Genomic DNA, 21,242 nt, shown 5'->3' on the forward strand with positions numbered 1-21,242 from the left:
AACTTTTAATGCTTCTTTTCATAATTTTCTTCCCTCATTTTTATTAAAAGCTAGCAGTCAAGGTAGGAAAAGTCCCCCCAGCCATAAAATCCAGGTTGAAAGGCCTCATATAAAGGCAGCAGACAAGCATTCCCCATCTCCCACTCTGCACCTCTGCTGTGTGCTCAGCTGCCCTGGACACGGGACTTTCTGATGTACCTGAACACTATCAAGAACCACCAGGTTGGAAAGACCTTTAAGATCATCAAGTCCAACCATATCCCTGAGCACCTCATCTACCCTTTTTTAAACACCCCCAGGGGTGGGGACTCAGCCCCCTCCCTGGGCAGCCTGTGCCACAGCCCCACAACTCTGCCAGGGAAGGAAGAACTTTTCCCTCCCATCTGCTCTGCCCCTGCCCTGGCACAGCTTGAGCCCATTGCCCCTTGTCCCATCTCCTGTCCCCTGGCTGAAGAGACCATCGCCCACCTCTCTGCACCCTCCTGGCAGGGCAGTGGAGGTGGGGAGAAGGTCTCCCCTCAGCCTCCTCTTCTCCAGGCTGAACATGCCCAGCACACACTGCAATGTGCTCATCCCCAGAACCTCACTCTCAAAGCTGCATACCAGAGTTAAAACTCCCCTCTTTTTCAGCAGCTCTATTTCTCATGCTTGTGGGTATCCAGGTAACCTGGCAAGCAGAGGTCACACTTTTACATGGTGTTGGTTTCCAGAATTTCTACCCAGAAAGGACAGATCAACATGCAAATTCATTTCAGCAGGATGCTACCTTAAAATCTCAAAGGCCAACTGATTTGCTGCCTTTTATAGCAGAGTAAGTGTCTTTCCCCCAGTTTCAAACAACTTCCACTCACCGAGATATCAAAAGTGCCACTGGCTCCACTGAACTGTCATGGGCTCTAGTTCCCCATCCTTCCTACAAGACAGCAAAGTCAGGACACAATATCAAACCCTGAAAGCATAGAGACAAAATGAAAAACTTTGCATTTAATTGCAGAAAGCCTGGGTTACCAGCTGCATTATTCATGTTCATATTTAATTCATTTAAAACATCCAAATTTAAATTTAAAGGCAGCTGCACCAAACATTCCCACTTGCCTTAGCAAAGCAGCACAGGACTTGACACAATTGAAGTTCAGCTTGCAGTGTGAACAGGGGAGTGCAGCTGTTAAACACCTTTGATAGGAGTGAGAGCACATCAGCTGAGCTGGTACCAGCTACTTCAGCTTTTGTAAAAAGAAACTATCATCCAAAGAAGGATTTAAAAGACTAGACCTGATTAGTAATAAAAAAGGAGAGAGACCACAGCACATATAAAATAACAAATGGCACCAAGGGAGTGAGCTGGTGACTCCAAATTATCCCTTCCACAGAGGAGCAGGGCAAAGCTCCACTTTGCTGGGAGGGAAAAGGATATGCCAGGGAGAAAGAAGTGGTGCTTATTGGAAACTAACAGACCTGCAGCTTCCTCCTGGATGTTATCAAGACAAGCAAGTAACACTAAAAAAGAACAAAGGCATTCAAAAGCAAACCAGCATTTGTAACTGCATCAAAGTACAAAAGGCACAGGCCATTCGTGCCCACACCTCCAGCAAACACTGACTGAAAGATGGGGGGACCAGCCAAACCCTGCCCACCCCCTTACTGTGTTACCTGCTGCATTCTGGCATGGAAAAGCCCAACACTTGCCTCCCTGCCAGGATGCTGGCACTGGGTCATGGCCAGAGGCAGGACTCAAGCTTGAGACATGGCTTTGTCAGCACCCCAGTGGTCCCTGTACTGGTTTACAAGAAGATTTACACCTCTGATGTATTTTTCTTGCTCAGAAATAAAGGCAGCACAGATGCAGCCAGGGTTGGGAACAGCCTCCCAGGGCATGCCCAGCTCAGGCTGCCCCTCTCTCTGGCAGCCACACCGCACAGCCCTCAGCACAAACACTGCCCAACCACATCTTAATCTAATTAAGTTCTCCCCTTGCCACTGCTCTCACCAACAGGCTCATCCTTATCATCCCTAAGGGGAGAACGATTCAATTTACCTGTGCCAGATTGGAAGGGACCTTTGGGGTTCCAGGGCAGGCTGCTCCACAATATTCCTCCACTAAATGTTTCAACAGTAAAACAAAAAGTGAGACAATGTGGGTGGAAGATACAGTCACAGCCCTACAGACCTCATAAGATGCATGTCATCTCTTTATCTACAAAGCCTCCCCTCCTTTGGAGTGCATGATTATGACAAGAGTTAAAGCTGAGGTTCCTAATGTCTCTTCTAGGAACTTCTTTATTCCACTGAAGGCACCATTCGCATCTGAATGATTTCCTGGGGTTGTCTGGACTTCCTATTATGTGAAGAAGGTTATGGTGAACTTTGGGATGGAGGCCAAGTCAGCTCAGAGTGCTCCCATGTTTGATTGAAAGGGTAACTGAAGTTTTGCTGACAGGGTGCCAAGTGTCAAGCCCCTTTGGACAATGCTGCTGCCAGCAGGCAAGAGGTCTGCAGGGAGGAGAGGAAGAGAACTGCCAACAGTGGAGATGAAAAGCAGGTTTCCTGGGTCGGATCTGTACCCCACAGTTCAGCATCAAGGAGGGGAAGAAAAGAAACTTCTGCATATTGCCAGAGGACTGTGAGAATGACACTTCTTGGAAATCCCATGGGACAGCGACAGGAGAATCCTGATGGTTTCTCACAGTGCAAACGCTGTCAGTCCCTGATTTCTCCCCCCCACAACAGCACGGGGCTTGAGCACCCCGAGCAGCCCAGCTGGTACAAACCCTGCCAATGTAACCTCTGCTGCAGCCAAGCTTTCCTCATGGGCATCAAGCCCTGCTGAGAAGGACCTGGGGGTTCTGGTGGATGAGAAACTTCCCCTGAGCCAGCAGTGGCTCTGGCAGCTGGGAAGGGCGATGGGATCCTGGGCTCCATCAGCAGAGGGGTGGCAGCAGGGACAGGGAGGGGATTGTCCCTCTCTGCTCTGCCCTCCTGAGGCCCCAGCTGGAGTCCTGTGTCCAGAGCTGGGGCCCCAGTACAAGAAAGATGTGGGACTGGTGGAGAGGGGTCAGAGAAGCCACAGAGATGATCAGAGGGCTGGAGCAGCTCCCCTACAGAGAGAGGCTGAGGGAGCTGGGCTGGTTCAATGACCAGCAGGCAGCTCTCAGCATCACCCTGAACACCAGCCTCCTTGGAGCTGGCAAAGCAGACAGGGAATATTGACAGTAAATGCCAAAGAAATGCTTACAGGGGACCTGAAGGGAACTCTCAAGGGTGTGTAGCTGCAGATTTTAAGGTGGTGAGTCAGAATTTATCTTGACCAATGGGAGCATCTCTCCTCATCAGGTCTTGAGGGTCCTTATGATCATCCCAGGAAATTTTTCAAAGAAATACAATGAATGTTGGTATTTCCATCTGGAGGACTGATCCCCTTGTGTGAGTACCTCCTGGCTGCAAACCATTACTCCTCTTTCTACTAGAAGGGTTTTGTGTCATTTCCAACAACTCTCCCTCTCTGGAACTAATTTTATCTTCCTACCATGTAAGAAGTGGACTGATAAAGTCCAGACTTCATGACTGGCTCTTCAGAAACACATTCTTGCAAAAGATGTTAAGACACCGAGGTGTCTCAAGGATGTGACCACAAGCAACACACTTCCTCAGCCCCTGAGCCAAATCTCAGGGGAGAACATACTTTAAGAGAAACAAAAACATGCAAAAAACCCTGGATAGACCATGTTTCTACTATGAAAATATCAACTTTATGACTTCCTTTTGAACACCTTGAGGTTGGAGAGGAGAGAAGATGGGTCAAACTCTGAGCAAATGGCAGCTGGATCATCAAACACTACTGAGTGGAGCACAAGGGAAAGCCAAGAGCTTGGGATGAGGGTGGAAACCAGGGAGCACTGGAAGGAATCACTCACCACTGCAAGGGGGGCCTCAGCAGTTACCACCTCTCACAACAGCAGAGGAAATGAAATAAAACCTTGCAGGATTGCAGTAAAGCTTTCCTTCTCTCAGGGAAAAAACCCCAAACCAGAGTGGGCTTAAAATAGAACCATCCTGCTGTGTATCCCTGTGAGCAGACCTTGCTCTCCACGAAGGTTTAAGAAGTTGCAATGAAAACTACATTTGGCACACTCCAGGAACAGAGAAACAGAGAGGAAAGAGCTTAAAGAACAGCCAGGTGAGATAGTCTGTCCTGAGGCTGGTAAGAGGAAGCCCCTCAACTTTTCACTCTTCTCAGTACAGACTGTTCTATGGAGGAGCTGGCTCGCTGATGTGCCATTTCTGTGGTGATGGGAGTGAGCACTCTGGCCCTTCAAATCCTTTCTGCTCTATGACCAGTCTTGCCTCCCTGTGCAGGGCAACGTACAATCATCAACTGGTTTGGTTGGAGGGACCTTAAAGACCATCTGGTTCCAAGCCCTGCCATGGGCAGGGACAAATACCAAGCAGAGGATCCTGTGTCGCTCTGCACTCAAGGCTTGGAGCAAAGACCTGGGCTGCCTTCCCTTGCAGGGGACACCAGCAAGCCTGGTGGAGTGGCACAGGCTCCAGCTAATCATCTGAACCCAATTCCCTGTCAGTATAGGGGAGTTAAGGGAGCTTCACTGGTCCTGCTGCTGAACTGACCTCCAGACTTTGTGTTGCCATTGTTTCTCCTTGTGCAACCAAAGCCCACACACCACAGCCCAGTGTGGGTGATGCCACCAAGACCATGGCTCACCATAAAGGTTCTGAAGGCTCTCTGGGAAAAGCAGCAGGTCTCCATTTCTGGGGGTGAGCAGAGATGTTTCTGACCCATCCCACCAGGTACCTCCAGAGGAGCTCTCCCAGAAGCACTGTAGCAGAGACCAACACAGACAACTGCCTTTTTGGACAGGTGAGACACCTTCTACATGTATAAAACTGAGGGAGTGATGGACTCACCAAGTGCTGTGCAGGAAGAACGTGCCAAGGCACAGAATTAAATCTGGGCACCTGATGCTTCTGCCACAGAACTGTCTGGGTCACAATGATTTGGTGTCAGCAGGACTCACACAGCCCAGAGTTAAAGCTTTCTGCCTTTAGAAGAGGAATGGCTTGGGCTATGGCAGCAGAAGCTATCTAGAGGGACATGGCACTGTACCCAGCACCCAACCCATAGGTGTCACCTCACAGCAGAGAAGAAAATTCATCCCTGTAGTCCTGACCCAGCGTGTTCTGACCATACCCTGACCCCCATGGCCAGGAGCCAGGCCACGTGCCAGTTGTGCATGTACCCAGGTTTCCTTTCAAAGCAATCCCAAGAGCACAGAGAGCAGCAGAGCGATGGGTGCACCCCAACACACCTCCACGCTGGGTCCTGCTTGCCCAGGGATGAGCTGGAGGGCACATGCTGAGAGCAGGGTACAGCACAGAGCACCCTTTCCTCTCAGGGTGCAGCCAGGCTGCAGGGGCTCAACGGGGAGGCCAAACTGCTGAAGGCAGGGAAGAAAAGTTTTGCAGCAATGGGGCTATTTTAATCTGCACCAAGCTACATGCCAAACCCAAAAGCTATTAATGAAAGCAGATGGCTTACAGAGACCTTGAAATGGGATTCTGCCCATGACAGTTACAAAGTCACCCCATACAAAAGCACACAATAGGCTGCTTCAAAGTCTTTAAATAAGAATTTAAACAGGAGTACATAAAAAACCCCCCTGTGCATGGTTTCTGTATCATCACCAGGCTGTAACAGAGGCTCAACGTTCTCCCCCAGCTCCATGACAGGCTAATACAGCACTCCTCTCACAGTAAATCATGACTGCTTTTCCAGACAGCAATTACACACACAATGTATGTGGCCCCAGAAACGTGCTCCAGTGTGTAAACTCTTCATAGGTCTCTGTTCAACACCATATATATATACACATATATATATATACAAACACATATATATTCTGGAAAAACCTTATTCTCTGCTAGACTGTATCTTATTAAAAACTAAGCTCTTTATGGATGTGAGATGTGGGAAGCAAGTATCAAGTAGATAAATGCATCCATGATTTGCAATCCTAATTAATGAAATAAATGTACCTTAGCTCCAGGAAGACAGTATGTACCCTTGTCCCTAGCAAGGGGAAACTGGAGGTAATCCAGAAAGAAAGGTCTGACTTCCAGCTGTGCCTCTATTGGAAATGTCACGACAGATTGTGTAAGGCTGCTGCAAGCTGGATGGGAGAATCCCTGAAAGAAGAGTTTGCATTAACTATTTCTAGGAAGGAAGTTTGATAAAGTTTCAGCACGGCATCCTCAGGAGAGGGAAAGCAGGAAAAGGCAGCTAGAGGGGGAATAAAGAAAGACAACAAAGGGATGGTAATTAAGGGAACAACAGAAATGTAAATGAGGAGGAGGATGCTCCCCAGGGACAGACACATGGTGTCTAAAACAAGGGAAAGGTAGCTGAGAGCTCAGAGTGCAGACAAGAGCAAAGCAGCCCTGAAGAAAAGGTAAGGGACAAGATCACCACTCTCTAATGAGCTAAAATACCAGCGACATGGGTGACAATGATGGTGACATGCACCTAGAATTGCATTTTCCTGCATTCTGCTTTCCCCCCATAGCTGATCCCAGCAATGAAGTTGAATGCTCAGCAGTAACCCCTGGGGAAATACAGGGGATGGCAACTCCCACATGGCATCAGAGCAATCACCAGGTGTGTTACTCAGTGTGTAAGGTGCTCTCTTCCCTGATCCAGCACAGAGTAATGACCTCTGGAGTTTGGTATTTCTCAGCTTCTGGGGTCCAGCACCAACAGAGTCCTGTCCTCGTTGGCAAGCAGTGCCAGGGGAGCAGAGACATGAGTCACACTCAAGGGTGAATTCTTCCTAGATTTGCACACAAACCCAGTATGTGACTCAACACCCACATAGCCAACTTGTCAAATACAACCCTCTCTGCCCTCCTGAACCTGTTTTCACAGGAAAGGCGAGGTAAAATGATCCCTTGAGTGTGTTTATATACCCTTAGAGTGAGAAGGGGCATCCCCTGCCAAGCAGTACAGCCAGACTCAGAGTCGAGCTCTTCCCTCCAACACTCACAGCAGCTGGTTCTTCTTGTGCAAACAGGGGACAGGAGAGAAAAAGTTCCCATTGATCTGCCCCATCCACAAAAGAAATGGAAAAAAAACCCCACCTGAACCCTCAGAGCATGGAGCACAGTCACACAGACCTGGATTTACACCCACTTGAGCTCAGAGGAGTCTGTCTCTCCTGCTTGGATCATGGAGACAGATAATCCAGCCTGTGATAGAGGCAAAGAGAGATGTCAGGGAGGGCCAAAAGGAGAGGCTGTGCCACCACTTCTGCTGCCCAGCCTCCCCCAGCCCAGCAGCAGCAGCCTGCCAGGGCAGCACATGGCTGCAAAGGAGCCCAGAGCTCATAGAAACTCCCTGTGCCCCAAGGGGAGCAGCGTGCCAGGGCAGGAAGCAAGCAGCTTGGGTTTATTTTCTCACTCATGTAGAGAGTTATTAATTCATCTATTTCTTAGGAAAAGAAAAGGAAATTGCAACAGTGCAACATGTCAAGAGAGACTTGAAGAGCCAGGCTCACCGAGGATGGGTATTAATTACTGCTTTCTATTTTTATCCTGTGTATAACTCTGGTCTCATCTGTGACTTAAGAAGCTCAAATCCCAGGAGTCAAAACTGTAAATCTACTGAAATGGGTGAAATATTCTCTCCAGGCTGCAAAGCCTGGGCTACAAAGAAATTCCAACAAGTGCCCATCAAAACTTCTGTAAATTTTAATAAGAAAAGAAAGAGCAATCTAGCAGTACACAGAAATGTTATCCCAAGAGAATTCCTCCCAGAGAGGAAAAAAAATCACCAGGCAGTTCCTGCAAGAACCCCTGAACAGATTGCTTTTAATTATGTAAAGAGAAAAAAAAAGCTGTGAGGCTGCTTTACATTCCTGAAGGCCAAGAGTCTGGAAAAGTAAAAAAATATATATTGTGAGACCTTCCAGTGCTGCTGGTACAGGCACCAGGAGCTCTCTTACTCTGGCAATAACATGTACAGACAGGAGATGCCAATATTAAAGAAAACACACAACTATGACCACAGGCAACCCAAAGTCCATCCTGCAGCTCTGAAAGTATGCTCAGTGTCTGCCAAAGAGCTAATGAAAAAAACACACTCTTCCAGGCTGTATCTGCTAGACATTAAACTACCTGCTGGACATTTTGTACAGCTCAGAAAGCCATACAACAGCACAGGGCATTTACGGACTTTCTAGCTGACAAGAAGATGAAGCAACTGAAAAGCCCCAGCACAGACTGAGTCCTCTGGTCAGGCTCCATGGGTAATGCTGAATATACAGCTAGAAGTTGTGCCAGCAATGCACAAGAGGAGAGTGAAGCTCACAGTGATGAGCTGAGATAACAAAGCCACCCCTCAGCATCACTAATGCTGGAGCAGCCGCAGGACCGCCCGGGGTTTACAGTGCAGGGGCTTGGATAGTGCCCAAGGGGACCAGTTCCTCCTGCACTGTCTGGGGCACCCTCAAACAGGCTGGTGCCTCCTGCCATGCTGGGGGACATGGGGCATTGCACAGCCACCCAAAGACCTGCATTTTAGGAGTGCTGCAATCATAAAATCTCTTGAGTTGGAAGGGACCCATCAGCACCATCAGTCCAGCTCCTGGCTCCACACAGCCCAGCCCACTCAGAGCTGCACTGAGCGCATCGTCCAGATGCTTCCTGACCTCAGCCCAGCTCGGGGCTGGGACCCCTTCCCTGGGGAGCCTGTGCCAGTGCCTGACCCCCCTCTCAGCACAGAACCTCTTCCTGACACCCAGCCTAAACCTCCCCTCTCACAGCTTCACACCGTTCCCTCAGGTTCCATCCCTGGTCCCCAAAGAGAGGAGAGAGATCAGTGCTGCCCCTTTGCTCCCCTCGTCAGGAAGCCACAGACCCCCATGAGGTCTCCCCTCAGCCTCCTCTCCTCCAGGCTGAACAAACCCAGGGCCTTCAGCCTCTCCTCATAAGCCTCCCCCCCACCTCCAGACCCTTCCCCATCCTCTGGACACTCTCCAATAGTTTTGTGTCCCTCTTGCCCTGTGCTGCCCAAACCTGCCCCCAGGGCTGGAGGTGAGACCACCCCAGCACAGGGCAGAGCAGGACAATCCCCTCCCTGCCCTGGCTGTGCTGGATCACCCCAGGATGGGGTTGGCCCTCCTGGCTGCCTGGGCACACTACTGGCCCATGGGGAACTCGCTGTCGACCAAGAGCCCCAAATCCCTCTCAGCACGGCCGGGCTCCAGCGCCTGATCCCCCAGGCTGGGTGTGCAGGGGCAGAATTTGGCACTTGCCCTTGTTAAACCTCATGCAGATGGTGATTGCCCAGCTCTGATCTGTCCAGGTCTTTCTGCAAGGCTTCTCCACCCTCAATGGAGTCACCAGCTCCTCCCAGTTTGGTGTCATCTGCAGGTTTACTGAAGACACCCTCTAGTCCTGTGGCCAGGTTGTTTATGAAAATATTAAAAAGAGTTGGGCCTTAATTGGAGCCCTTTGGGAGCCCCAGTAGTCACTGGCCACCAGCCAGCTGTAACCCCATTCACTGTCACACTCTGGGCCTGACCCTTCAGCCAGTTGCCCACCCAGCACATTATGGCTTTGTCTAGCTGTATGCTGGACACTTTGATACTGTGAGACAGGATATCAAAAGCCTCACTGAAATCCCAAATACAACATCAACTGGTTTCCCTTGGTCAACCACCTGGGTGACCTGGTCATGAAAGGAGATCCCATTGGATTTCCTTTTCCTTCTTCTGGACCCGTGTTGGCTGTGACCAGAGACTCTGGTGTCCTTTAGGTGTTTGTCAGTAACTCCCAGTATGATTTTCTCCATCATTTTACCAGGCACTGAGGTGAGACTGACAGGCCTGTAATTACCAGGGTCTTCTTTCTTACCCTTCTTGAAAACTGGGATGTTTGCCAGCTTCCAGTCAACTGGGACCTCTCCAGATTCCCAAGACCACTGACAACAGGGACCTCACCTCTGGAGCCGTGACAAGCCAGCAGGATCTGCTGTCTGCCAGGGTTTATTACCCATGTGCTAAGAGCCCAGGGCTCCAGGAGAACTGTGAGGTGGTGGGCTAGCTGCTTAGATACCCATCAGCCACCAATATCTTCTGGCTGATGTCCTGTCAGCTGCACATAACATGAGGTACAGCAGATATTCTGCTACAGAAAACAAAAAAGCATTTTACTGAGAAACCTGCACACAGGAACAGAAATACCAACAGCACAAACCCTGAATGGTGTAAACTTCCATCACCCAGGGAACAACATCAGAACCATGCATTACCCAGTTACTAACCAGTAAGACCTACTAACACAGGTGTGAATGACCAAGAGTCCCAACGTCTGTGCTGACAGCACACCACTACAGCAGCAGAGGTTCCAATCTTCCATCCACAGCTGATGCTCAGATGGACACCCCCACCTGAAAACAGTTTGTAACGATGCTGCCCTACTTCAGGAGTTACTTTCTTGAAGAGTCTGACTCACAACTCAGGCAGGAGCTGATGTCTCTCCCATCTTTATGTAGACAGGTGTAATCTCACCACACACCACAAACTCTGAGCTGGGACTGTGACTGCAATGAGAGCACCACTGCCCAGCCCAAAGGCAGCCTCACACAGCTATGAGCTCCTGGTTCAGGGCTGCCTCACACTGGGCTTGGTATGGGCAGAGCAGCAGCATTGCTTCCCACCTGCCAGGAGCCTTTCCCAGTCCTGCAGGTCTGGAGAGGCAGCGTATGTGTGCAGAGAAGGGCATCTCTTGTCAGACTGTAGCGACAACCAGCCACGTTCAAACAACACCCTGACAATGTGAACATGCACATGAACATGTGACACTGAGAAGTTTCACCAAGGACTTCTGCAGAAACAGAATTCCAGGCTTAATGCCTGACAGACTAGAGACTGCAGTGAGAGGGATCCCCAGGAGCTGGGCAGGTGGGGGGCACTGGTACAGGCATCGTGCACACTTGTTGCCACCATCTCTCCTCGCAGGGCTGCAGGAACAGGCACATAACGACAGCACAGAAATGCAATCCAGGAAAACATATGAGCCCCAGAGATAACAATTAATGGGCAGCAGTGGGTAGAAAAATACAGGAAGGAAGCAGGATAACTGTGTTACAGAGACCTTCATGCCATGCAGAGAGTTCAGTGTTGTTACTGCTTTACAGACAGGAGTCCACCCCAGCCCATTCGGGTTTCTTGAGGCAGCAGCTCTTGTCCAAGGAAAGAATTTGTGAGTACTTCATCCCTCTTCCCCCCTTTTCTGATGGAAAAAAAAATCAGTCACAGCCTTTTTCAACTGTAAATGTCTTCCTGAAATGCATCCTAACAATTTTATCAATGACTGGAATGAAGAAGTGTTGTGATAACGCCTTGAAGTTATTGGGAAGACCCATCACAGCATGGAGAGGGAAGGGAAATCAAGTCAGGTCGTGAAAATGCACAATTCATACGATGTTCAACCACAGGCAAAGCAGACAGAACCCCACCCCAGGAGAGAGAACAATATTCTGCTCCTTCCTATTCAGCAGCACTTTTATCATCAGCGTCCCTACATCATGTTTTGAAGTAACATCACTTGTAGTGTCATCTTGTTGGTTGGTATGAAATGTATCACCAACCAAAACCTCTGTGAGCTGTTTGCCCTGTGCATTTTGCTATCGAAGTATGAGACAGCTGGGGAACTCGTGATATACAATTTTAATAAAACACATGTCACCTCCAGCACCACGTGTGCACTGACATCAGCAGGGATGAAGGGCTGTTGGTTATGGTCACTACAACAGCAGGAGCCAGACTCGGGCTTCCCGGCTGCCACACGTGTAATTAAATCCCAGAATCACCAGGTTGGAAAAGACCTTTAAGATCATCAAGTCCAACCATTCCCATCCTAAGCCAAACCACATCCCTGAGCACCTCATCTCCCCTCTGTTAAACACACCCAAGGGGGTGACTCAGCCCCTCCCTGGGCAGCCTGTGCCACAGCCCCACAACTCTGCCAGGGAAGAACTTTTCCCTCCCATCTGCTCTGCCCCTGCCCTGGGGCAGCTTGAGCCCATTGCCCCTTGTCCCATCTCCTGTCCCCTGGCTGCAGAGACCATCGCCCACCTCTCTGCACCCTCCTGGCAGGGCAGTGGAGGTGGGGAGAAGGTCTCTCCTCAGCATACAGCAGATGCTCTCTGAACACAGAAGGGAGAGGTAGGAAGGAAGATCCAGCTCTACACAAATGGGATGCTTTTACATTTACAGAATTTGTCTTCTCCTTGGGAGCCTGCCAGGGAGCAGGTGAAATGTCAAAACGATGAGGTTAAAGTACAGTGATCCCAGCCTGAAATCAAGGAAATCTCCTTAATCATCCGAACAGTCAGGCACTGGAGTGGATTGCTGAGGAAAGCCTGAATCACCATCATTGGAAATCTTTAACAACAGCCCAGAGAAACCTCTAGGAAACCCTCGGCATAGGTAATCCTTCAAGGTCACTTCTAGAAACAATGAAACAGCCAAGACCTTTCTTCATAAGCTTGTAGCTGATCACACAACCACTGCAGCATTGGACTGAAGCAGCTTTCTTTTTAAATCTGTACAAAAAAAAAAAAGCAAACAAACTCAGAGTGTAGAGAGCAGCAGCCTCCGGGCTGCAGAACGTTTGCTTGACCTATTTTTAGAAAGTGGAATTGGTGCAACTTCCTCCTTGGTCCACATCAGACTTTATAAGCTCCCCTGCCTGCTCACTGTGCCTTCAGTGTGTACACAGCAGAAATGTCTCCTACCTTCCACACAGCACTTGGGCAGGAAAGGCCACGCTTGGCAGAACAGGGGAGTGGACAGCAAGAGCCTCTTTGCAGCAGCAGGGAGGGAAATGCCTGCCAGGAGCTGCCTGAACATGCTGCAGAGCCCACCCAATGTGTTCAGCGTGAGCTTGGGGACCCAACGTCACCCTAATGTGGTCACCTCTGCAGACCAGCTGGTTTCAGGGCTGTAAAGCAGCATGGTGTGGGCAGCATCTCATGCTGCTGGGAGCCAGGGCTAAGCCCAGGTTCTTGTCTTGCAGAAGTGCTGCTCACCCCCGTCCCCTTCACGTGTGTGCAGCCCAGCCTGGCTTCCTAAGGGCTCTGCTGCCTGGCTGCTGGCCTTCCCCACGGGCTGCAGGCAGCAGGGGACACGGGAAGGGCAGGAGGCCTCTGGCAGGAGGCCCAGGGAGGCTCTCCACAGCCAACAGCCAGGAGGCTGTGGAGGGGGAACACGAGCCACCTCCCCCTTGCTGGAGGCGCAGCTGGACCTGCGTCCCACCGCTCCCAACACAGGCAGAGAGGGGTCAGTGCGGTGGGAGGCAGCAGAGGCTTCCAAGGAACAGGGAAGGGAAAGAGAGGCCCAGGAGCAGGGGATGAGGTGCAGCCATCGCTCAGGGGAAGGTCAGGGTGCACAAAAGCCTTGGCTCATGGGAGGAGGCATTGTAGCACTGAGCTTTCCAGGCAGTGGTGGGAAAAGGCACCCCACAGCTCACTCTGGTAAGCCGGCTGCAGGTCGAAGCAGCGCTGGGCATTTCACACTGCACAGCACTCTGCCAATGCTCCAGCATCCTCCAGCTCCTCCTACACACAAACTCCTTGCTGGAAAGCAACTGCTTTTCTGAGCAGGAGCTTTCTGTGAGGCCAAACTTCAGCAGTCCTGGGGAGCTCAGCACCTACCCCCTTCATGCCCAGGCAAAGTGCAGCAGATGCAGCTCCAGCAACGTGTGAAGCAAACCTTCCCCTCAGCACGATATCCAGGAGAAGTGACCTGGCTGGAAGGCTGGTCCCAAGCAAGGCTGGAAGGGCTGGGACAGGGGGGGAATCGTGTGTTTTTCAATGGGCAAAGACAGAGCTTCATAAATTTCCACTGGCATCTACTCCTGTGGTTTCCGCTGTTAAAAACAAAACTGAGGCACAGGGAGGGTTCTGGATGGTTCCTGCTGTGTCAGTCTGGAAAACATAAGAGCTAAGAGAAGTTGGGTAACTCAGAGAATGCTGGCTGGGAGGAGGTACCTCCAAAAAGAGGTAGGCTCCTTTGCAACACACTGAGGAAGAAACTGAGAGGGTGTGTGTGGTTCAGAGGCACAAGCTTGTCCCAGGGGAAAAAAAAACCCCAGTCCTGCACTCAACTCCCATGTCAGCTCCCTCATGTTGGTAATGGCCATATCGACTCATCTCTGCCCTTGCATCCTTATCTCCAACGACCAGTTACCCACCAGACAGAGGAGCTGCAAGGATGACTTACAGCTGCTGATAAAGTCAGATTTCAGGAAGACAAGTGCTGCTAGACGCCTCTACAGCAGCTTAAAAAGACATCACCCTGTCGGTCTGGCCTTCAGACAAGGCTGCCATGCAAAGAGCAGAGGAGGCAGCAGAACAGACGTTCATCCTTTCCCTCAGTCACAGCCAAATACTGAACTTTTGCTCAGGATGAGTCTGCATGAAACCACAAGACTACACACAGCACGAGCAGGGCACGGACAGAAACTGCTTCCACGCCTGCTACAGCCACAGAAGCACTTGGCAGGTGTCTGAGCAAACCCTGCAGACACAGAACCATACACTGTGGTGTCTAAATCTGCTAGAGGTTGTCTGTCAGAAACCTCTGTAAAGGTGATGAGTATTAACCTGTTCTTTTAAGGAATTTTAATGTAGATGGAGATCTCTGGGAATTCAAATTTTCAGCACCAGTCAGGCTGCAGTGATGCCCCTGTACTGAAATCTCCTTCTGCTTGGTGAGAGCTCACGACTGAAGCTACCTCTGAAATTTCCCACTAATGGAGACTGGACATCAGCAAAGAGCACAGCTGCATGAACAAGAGGTGCTGGGGATCTCCAGTGCTCAAGTGCCCTCACCAGACACGGGCTTGACACTGCCAGCTCGGGTCACTAGACAGGGACAAGCATTGTTTGCTTTAAGACCAAGCCCAGCAAGACCTGGTGACCCAGATGGAACACCTCACAGGCTTCCTGGTACTTTCAGACTTGTACTATTTAAACATTGTGTTGTGTTACTTAAACATTATTTAGCTGAAACATTGAGCAAGCATTTTATGAAAGTCTCCACTGTTAGATATTTAAGCTTAGTAAGGAAGGAGTTCTTTACAAATACAGATACACACAAAGAAGCATTTGCCTTTAGGACTAGGTCTTGTCAGCCTGCAAAACAGAGTGATGAAACATTGCTCATGTCACGCAGCTTAGAGCCCATGTGCTACACCAGGGTGTTCTGCTGGGTGAAGGAAGTGCTCCCTCTGAGTTACAGTCCTGTTACACCAAGAATTTAATTGTGGGGATGATTTTTACCTTGGCATGTACCTGAATTATGTAAAATAGAACTAACCACCATGCAAGAGAAGCTGGGAGCCAGAGCTGCTGCTCTGTCCTCGATGCATCTTGCTTTGTTTCACATGGATCCCTCCTGGCCATCTCGTTAGGAAAATGTTCAAACACAAACGGACGAGTAAACGACTCAAAATCTGCTTGTCTCATCACAAACTCAACTTCAGTTGCAGCCAAGGAAAAGGGAAAAAAAGACAGGGGGGTAGATGCAAACACTGTGGCTTCAGCAGACCCAAACACGCCAAGCTTGAACTTGAAGCCAGCACCGAGCCCACGCTGTCAGCGCGCGACTCCAAGTGCTGCAAATAGAAGTTCACTCAGCACGCCAAGTCCTTCGCCACAAACACACAGCTCAGACGTCTGATCCGCATTCCTTTTGACATAACAGTACTCAGACAGACCCAAAATGGGGTCATTTGGGCCCATTTATTACTACTGCTCGACAGAAGCTCAACTAACACAGTCCTACCGAGCCCAGCCTGACCACAGTGCTCTAAGAGAAGCGTGGAGCGAGCAGAGGGGCACTGATCAGCTCTGCACACAACAAGCCCATGGGGAAAGAGCTGAGGAACAGAGCTGTTCAGCTGAGGAAGAGAAAACATAGAGTCTTCAAATACTTCAAATTTAGCTGCCAAGTTTGAGGGAGTAGAGTGTTTTCCACATGCACTGGAGATCAGAGAAGAAGGAACAGGCTCAAAGCACAAGAGAAAGTTTCAGATTAAACCCCAGGAAAATGTTTCTAATGGTGAAAAGCCTGAGTGCTGGTGTACATCATCTGCACAGGATATGAAACTGTCAGCAGGAAGAGCCTTCAAAGAAGAAGCATTGCTCAGGAAGGGTTTGGATGTGTACTTGACCTTACTTTGCGGGTGGGAAACAAGTAGGACATCTCTGGAGGTCCTCTCCAGACACACTGTGGCAGAGGCTATGAAATGAAGTTTCAGAGATACCTTTAAATTAGATACACAGCAAGGACACAACCCCCAGGCCGCTGGCATCCTAGGCTGAAACACAGCTGCTTGATGGATTAACATCATTGGTTTAGACCCTAAGAGCATCTTTCCTTTAAAGACACCAAACTGTGCTGCAAAATTCATCATGTTCCCAGAGAAGTGGCTCAGGAGTTAAACACTCCTAACAGTTTAGACACAGGAAAACCAGCAGGCACAGGCTCACAACTTGCAGGGGATGCCCCTCACACTCCTGTTCTAGACTCAGCATTTGCCCATTGATTTAATACCTACAACTTGACTAAAAAGCAGATGATCAAAATCATTTCCCAAGATGTAAACACTGGAACAGCAGGACCGAGGGTCACTGTATCTCTCCTAAATAACAAGTACTTTAACCTTTAACAAAATAAATACTTTAAATAGCACAAAAGTACCTGCACTTCCCTCTTGCCTGTTGTAAAGGACTCCCCTATTTCTGTCTGCATTTTCATACCATCTACTGGGCAGATCCTGAACTACCCACAGCACAGCACAGGCCCTGCAAGGCTGCAGCCAGCAGCTGAGCCCCCCCTAAGCTGAGTTCTATCCCCCAGCTCAGCACCAAGCCACAAGCCCGTGTTTGCTGTGAAACAGGGGGGAGGTACGAAACCACCATCCCATACTCCAAATATTCCCAGCAAGAGCATGGAGACATCACAGCCTGGCCAGCAGAAGTGTGAGGGTAAGAGAAGAGGAAGGCAGAGAGGAGGAGAGGTGGCTGTCCCCCTGCCAGCATCCTCGGTATGACCCCACCACACGCCGTCCCCTCAGCTGAGCTGGGAGAATGTATCTCCCCAATATTACTGGCTGGTGAGGAGGAGCTACCACATGGCTGTTCTCAGCCACTCAGTGCATGGCGTTCATAGTAAACAACAACAGTAAACAGAAAGGGAGCCAAAAATGAAAGCTGAGCCCCCCTGAACTGGGTCTCCACATCCTGACCTTACCCATGGAAATAATTAGCTTGGTATTCAGCTGCTGAACCTAAAATATCTGGGAGCCAAGCTGCTCAGTGCACCCAAAACTTAATCAGCCTGTTTATAGATTCGCTATCTCTACTTTCAGTCGTCCAGACTCCTAAATGCTGCCACAGAGCAGCTTCAGGAGCTTCAAAGAGCCTTCGGATTAAACCTGAGACAGGCAGCTGGAGCCAGCCTGACGCTGTGTTTATTTTTAAACATCTCAACGTGCACAAACCCCTCAAATCTTGCCTGACACCCAGCTCTTCTCTCTGGGGAGGAGGCACAGGCATCTCCCCTGGGACGGTGCTGAGGGATTTCTCTGTCCAGTCCCCGGGATCCCCCCAGTGACACCTCCAGCCGCAGGGACCTGGTGGTGGGTGACTGTCCATCCCCAAAACACACCGTGGGGGTGGCAGGGAGGGTTCCCTCCTGACGTCCCAAAGCGATGGTGGGGAGGGACGGGCACAAACCCTCCCTGGGCACAACTCGCAGGCAGGGCCCGTCTCCTGCAAACCCTCCGGCAGCTCAATCCCGCTTCCCTTTCCGTGCAGGGAGCGTCCGGCTGGGTAACACACAGCGCCGGGGCGGAGGGGCAGGCACCGGCGGCCCGCACAACCCGCTCGGAGGCCTCTGGTAACGAGATACCCGCGGCCCGGTGCCGCTGGCCAGGCTCCTGTGCCCCGTCCCGCGCTCAGCCCTGCCCGGGGACACCTGGAAGAACAACAAAGCCCCTCGAAGGTGCTTCACCGGCAGCTGCAGCAAGAGGCAAAGGGCCCGCGGGCCGGCGCGGGAGGCCGGCGCAGGGCTCCCCCCGGGGCCTCTGTCCCGCTGCCGGCGGGAGTCGCGGCGCCGCCGGAGAGGCCCCGGGGTGGGGTGGGGGGGGAGCGGGCCGGACCCTGCCGGCCACCAACAGGTGTGGGCGGTGACACGCCACCTCCGACCCGCGGCCACGCGGCCCGGCCCCCCCACCCTCCCTCCCCACCCCGTGTGAGGCGGCGGCCGGGCCGCTCTGACAGGCGGGATCCGCGCCGGGCCGGGCCGGGCCTGCCGCGCTACCGCTGCGGGGCCTACGCGTCCGGCTTCCCCGCCCGACCTCCAGCAGCGCCTCAGCGGGCCGGGCCGGGCCGTAGCCCACCGTGCCACTCCCGCCGCCCCTCTCACCTGCGCGGCCGCCGAGCGCTGGGGCTGCTCAGTCCCTCGCCGCCGCCATGTTTCCGATGCGCAGGGAAGGCGGGGAGCGGGGGAGGGAGCGCGGACAGACCCGGCCCGGCCCGGCCCGGCCCCGCGCCGCCCCCTGCCGCCCGGGACGGCGGCGCTGCGGGGGGGAGATGGAGGGGGGGTCGGCCCGGGCCGAGCCGAGCCGAGCCGAGCCGAGCCCGGCCCTCACTAACTCCCCCCGAGAGTGGCTGAGCGCTGAGGGCGGCCCCACGCCGTGTCCACTCGGGGCCGAGCCGCTCGCAGGGATGGAGCCCGTCCTCACCCGCAGGCTGAGCCTGGGGCAGCACCCCCATCCCCGTCCCCATCCCCATCCCCGCAGCTGAGGGCGGACCCGCCCGGGCCCCTCTGGGTAGCGGAGCGATGCGCATCCATGTCTGTGTCTCCTCGGGAAAAAGCCCTGTGACTGCCCCGGGCCCACGGGAAACACCCAGGACTGGGGCAGACCCCACGCAGCCCTGCCAGGCCCCGGGGAACAGACAGAATGACAGACCCCCCCAGGCTGGTGGGGGCTGGCAGGGCCCTCTGGAGATCATCCAGCACAACCCCCCTGCCAAAGCAGCATCACCCAGAGCAGGTCACACAGGGTGACATCCAGGCGGGTTTGGGGTCTCCCTACAGAAGGAGCTCCCCCTGGGCAGCCTGTCCCAGGGCACCCACACAGTGAAGATGTTTTTCCTCATATTGGGATGGACCTTCCTGTGTTCCAGTTTGTGCCTGTTGCTGTGTACCACTGAGAAGAGCCCTGCCCCAGCCTCTGGACACCCACCCTTTAGATATTTATAAGTGCTGATCAGATCCCCTCTCAGTCTTCTCCAGAGCCCCAGCTCTCTCAGCCTCTCCTCACACCAGCCCCCCCCATCATCCTTGTACCCTCTGTTGGACTCTCTCCAGTAGCTCCCTGTCTGTCTTGAACTGGGGAGCCCAGCACTGGGCACCCAGCTCCAGCTGTGGCCTCACCAGGGCAGAGCAGAGGTGGAAGAGAACCTCCCTTGGCCTGCTGGCCACGCTCTTGTCAGTGTCCCCAGGTCCCATGGGGTTCTTGGTCATGAGGGCACAGTGCATGGAGAGCTTGTTGTGAACCAGGACTCCCAGGTCCTTCTCTGCAGAGCTGCTTCCCAGCAGGTCACTCCTAACCTGTACTGCTGCTGGGGGTTATTCCTCCCTGGAGGCAGGACCCCACACTTGCCGGTGTTGAATTTAATTTGGTCTCTCTCTGCCCAGCTCTCCAGACTGTCCAGATCAATCCCCAGATATTCCCTTTCCTCCCACCCTGAGCAGGATCTTGCCCTGCACACAGCCCTGGTGCTCCCTTGCAGCCAGATACCACGGATGTATCCCAGTGCCCCAAATCCCCCCAGGAAGAGTAAGATGCCTTTGCCTCTCACCATTGTATCTCATTACCTTCACAGCACCATCCACAACTTGCACTCAGAGACACCCCTGTGCAAGTGAACCCCACGAGCACCCATGAACCTTGGTGACCCCTCCTGACTAGGGACAGACCCCTTCTGTCCTGTAGAGCCACACATGGTGCCTCCAAAACATCCCCTCAGCATCCCTAACTACGTGACACATGGCTACTGCAAGGGCCACTTTAGCCCCCATGACCCCCCATGAGTTTTGTCGCTCTTTCCCTTTGAGCCCCTTGTCCCAACACACACACCCCCATCTAACCAGCAGTTCTGCCCACCATCTGCTCACCCCCAAGCCACTCTCCATCCAGTGTCACCACCTCCCATCCTTGCCAGGCATCACCAACCCTGCTCCTCTCTGGGGCAGTCAGCAGCCAGCAGGACACAGTGCTCCCAGAGCCAGGTTCACAGCTGAGGATGCCACTTCCCAGTTGCTCTGCTCCAATATTCCAGCTATTGGGCTTGCTGTGCTGAAGACCCTACTTCCACTGCAAGATACTGCAAGCAAAGAAGAAAACCATTCATCTTTAACAGCAGCCAGGTTTTACTGCAGCTGGAGACCAAACACGAGCTCATGTCCTGGAGGGAAAAAGAAATAAAATTAAAAAAAGTGATATTGGGTTCTGGAGATCCAGTTCTCATCTTCACATCTGCTCATGTGAATGGTCAGTGGATCTACAGGACCACTGCTGTGTAACAGTGACTTCTCATCACCCCAGTATTTCACTGAGACAGTAGAGACATCCCTTTGGAGTGACTCACAGACATATATGACAAACCTTCTCTGGGAGAAAGCATCTGAAGTTTACAGAGTGAGTGTAGTGACATGGCTGACAGCTGAGTCTGGCCCTGAGTGCTTTCTTGTTCTGAGCTATGGCACGATAACTTGCCCTGGCACAGCTTGAGCCCAGTGCCCCTTGTCCCATCTCCTGTCCCCTGGCTGAAGAGACCATCGCCCACCTCTCTGCACCCTCCTGGCAGGGCAGGGGAGGTGGGGAGAAGATCTCCCCTCAGCCTCCTCTTCTCCAGGCTCAACACCCCCAGCTCCCTCAGCTGCTCCTCGCAGGATTTGCCCTCCAGCCCCTTCCCCAGCCTGGTTGCCCTTCTCTGGACTCGCTCCAGGACCTCCATGTCCTTCTGATGGTGAGGAGCCCAGAACTGGACCCAGCACTCGAGGTGCAGCCTCACCAGTGCCCAGTCCAGGGGCACAATCCCCTCCCCAGACCTACTGGCCACACTATTTCTGACACAAGCCAGGATGCCATTG

General features: G+C 52.2%; 1 protein-coding gene across 1 annotated transcript in view; it reads right to left on the bottom strand.

The window, feature by feature from the left end:
- Positions 1-18,534, bottom strand: part of SCMH1 (Scm polycomb group protein homolog 1) — a 76,619-nt gene extending 58,085 nt beyond the window's left edge. Inside the window, exons 1-2 of the mRNA XM_084274325.1 lie at positions 18,507-18,534; positions 852-913 (exon numbers count right to left, since the gene is read on the bottom strand). The gene's annotated coding sequence lies outside the window, so the exon portion shown is untranslated. The remainder of the gene's footprint in view (positions 1-851; positions 914-18,506) is intronic.
- Positions 18,535-21,242: the final 2,708 nt, after the last annotated feature.

This window comes from Gallinula chloropus, assembly GCF_964237585.1.
Source record: "Gallinula chloropus genome assembly, chromosome: 22".
NCBI classification, from domain to species: Eukaryota; Metazoa; Chordata; class Aves; order Gruiformes; family Rallidae; genus Gallinula; species Gallinula chloropus.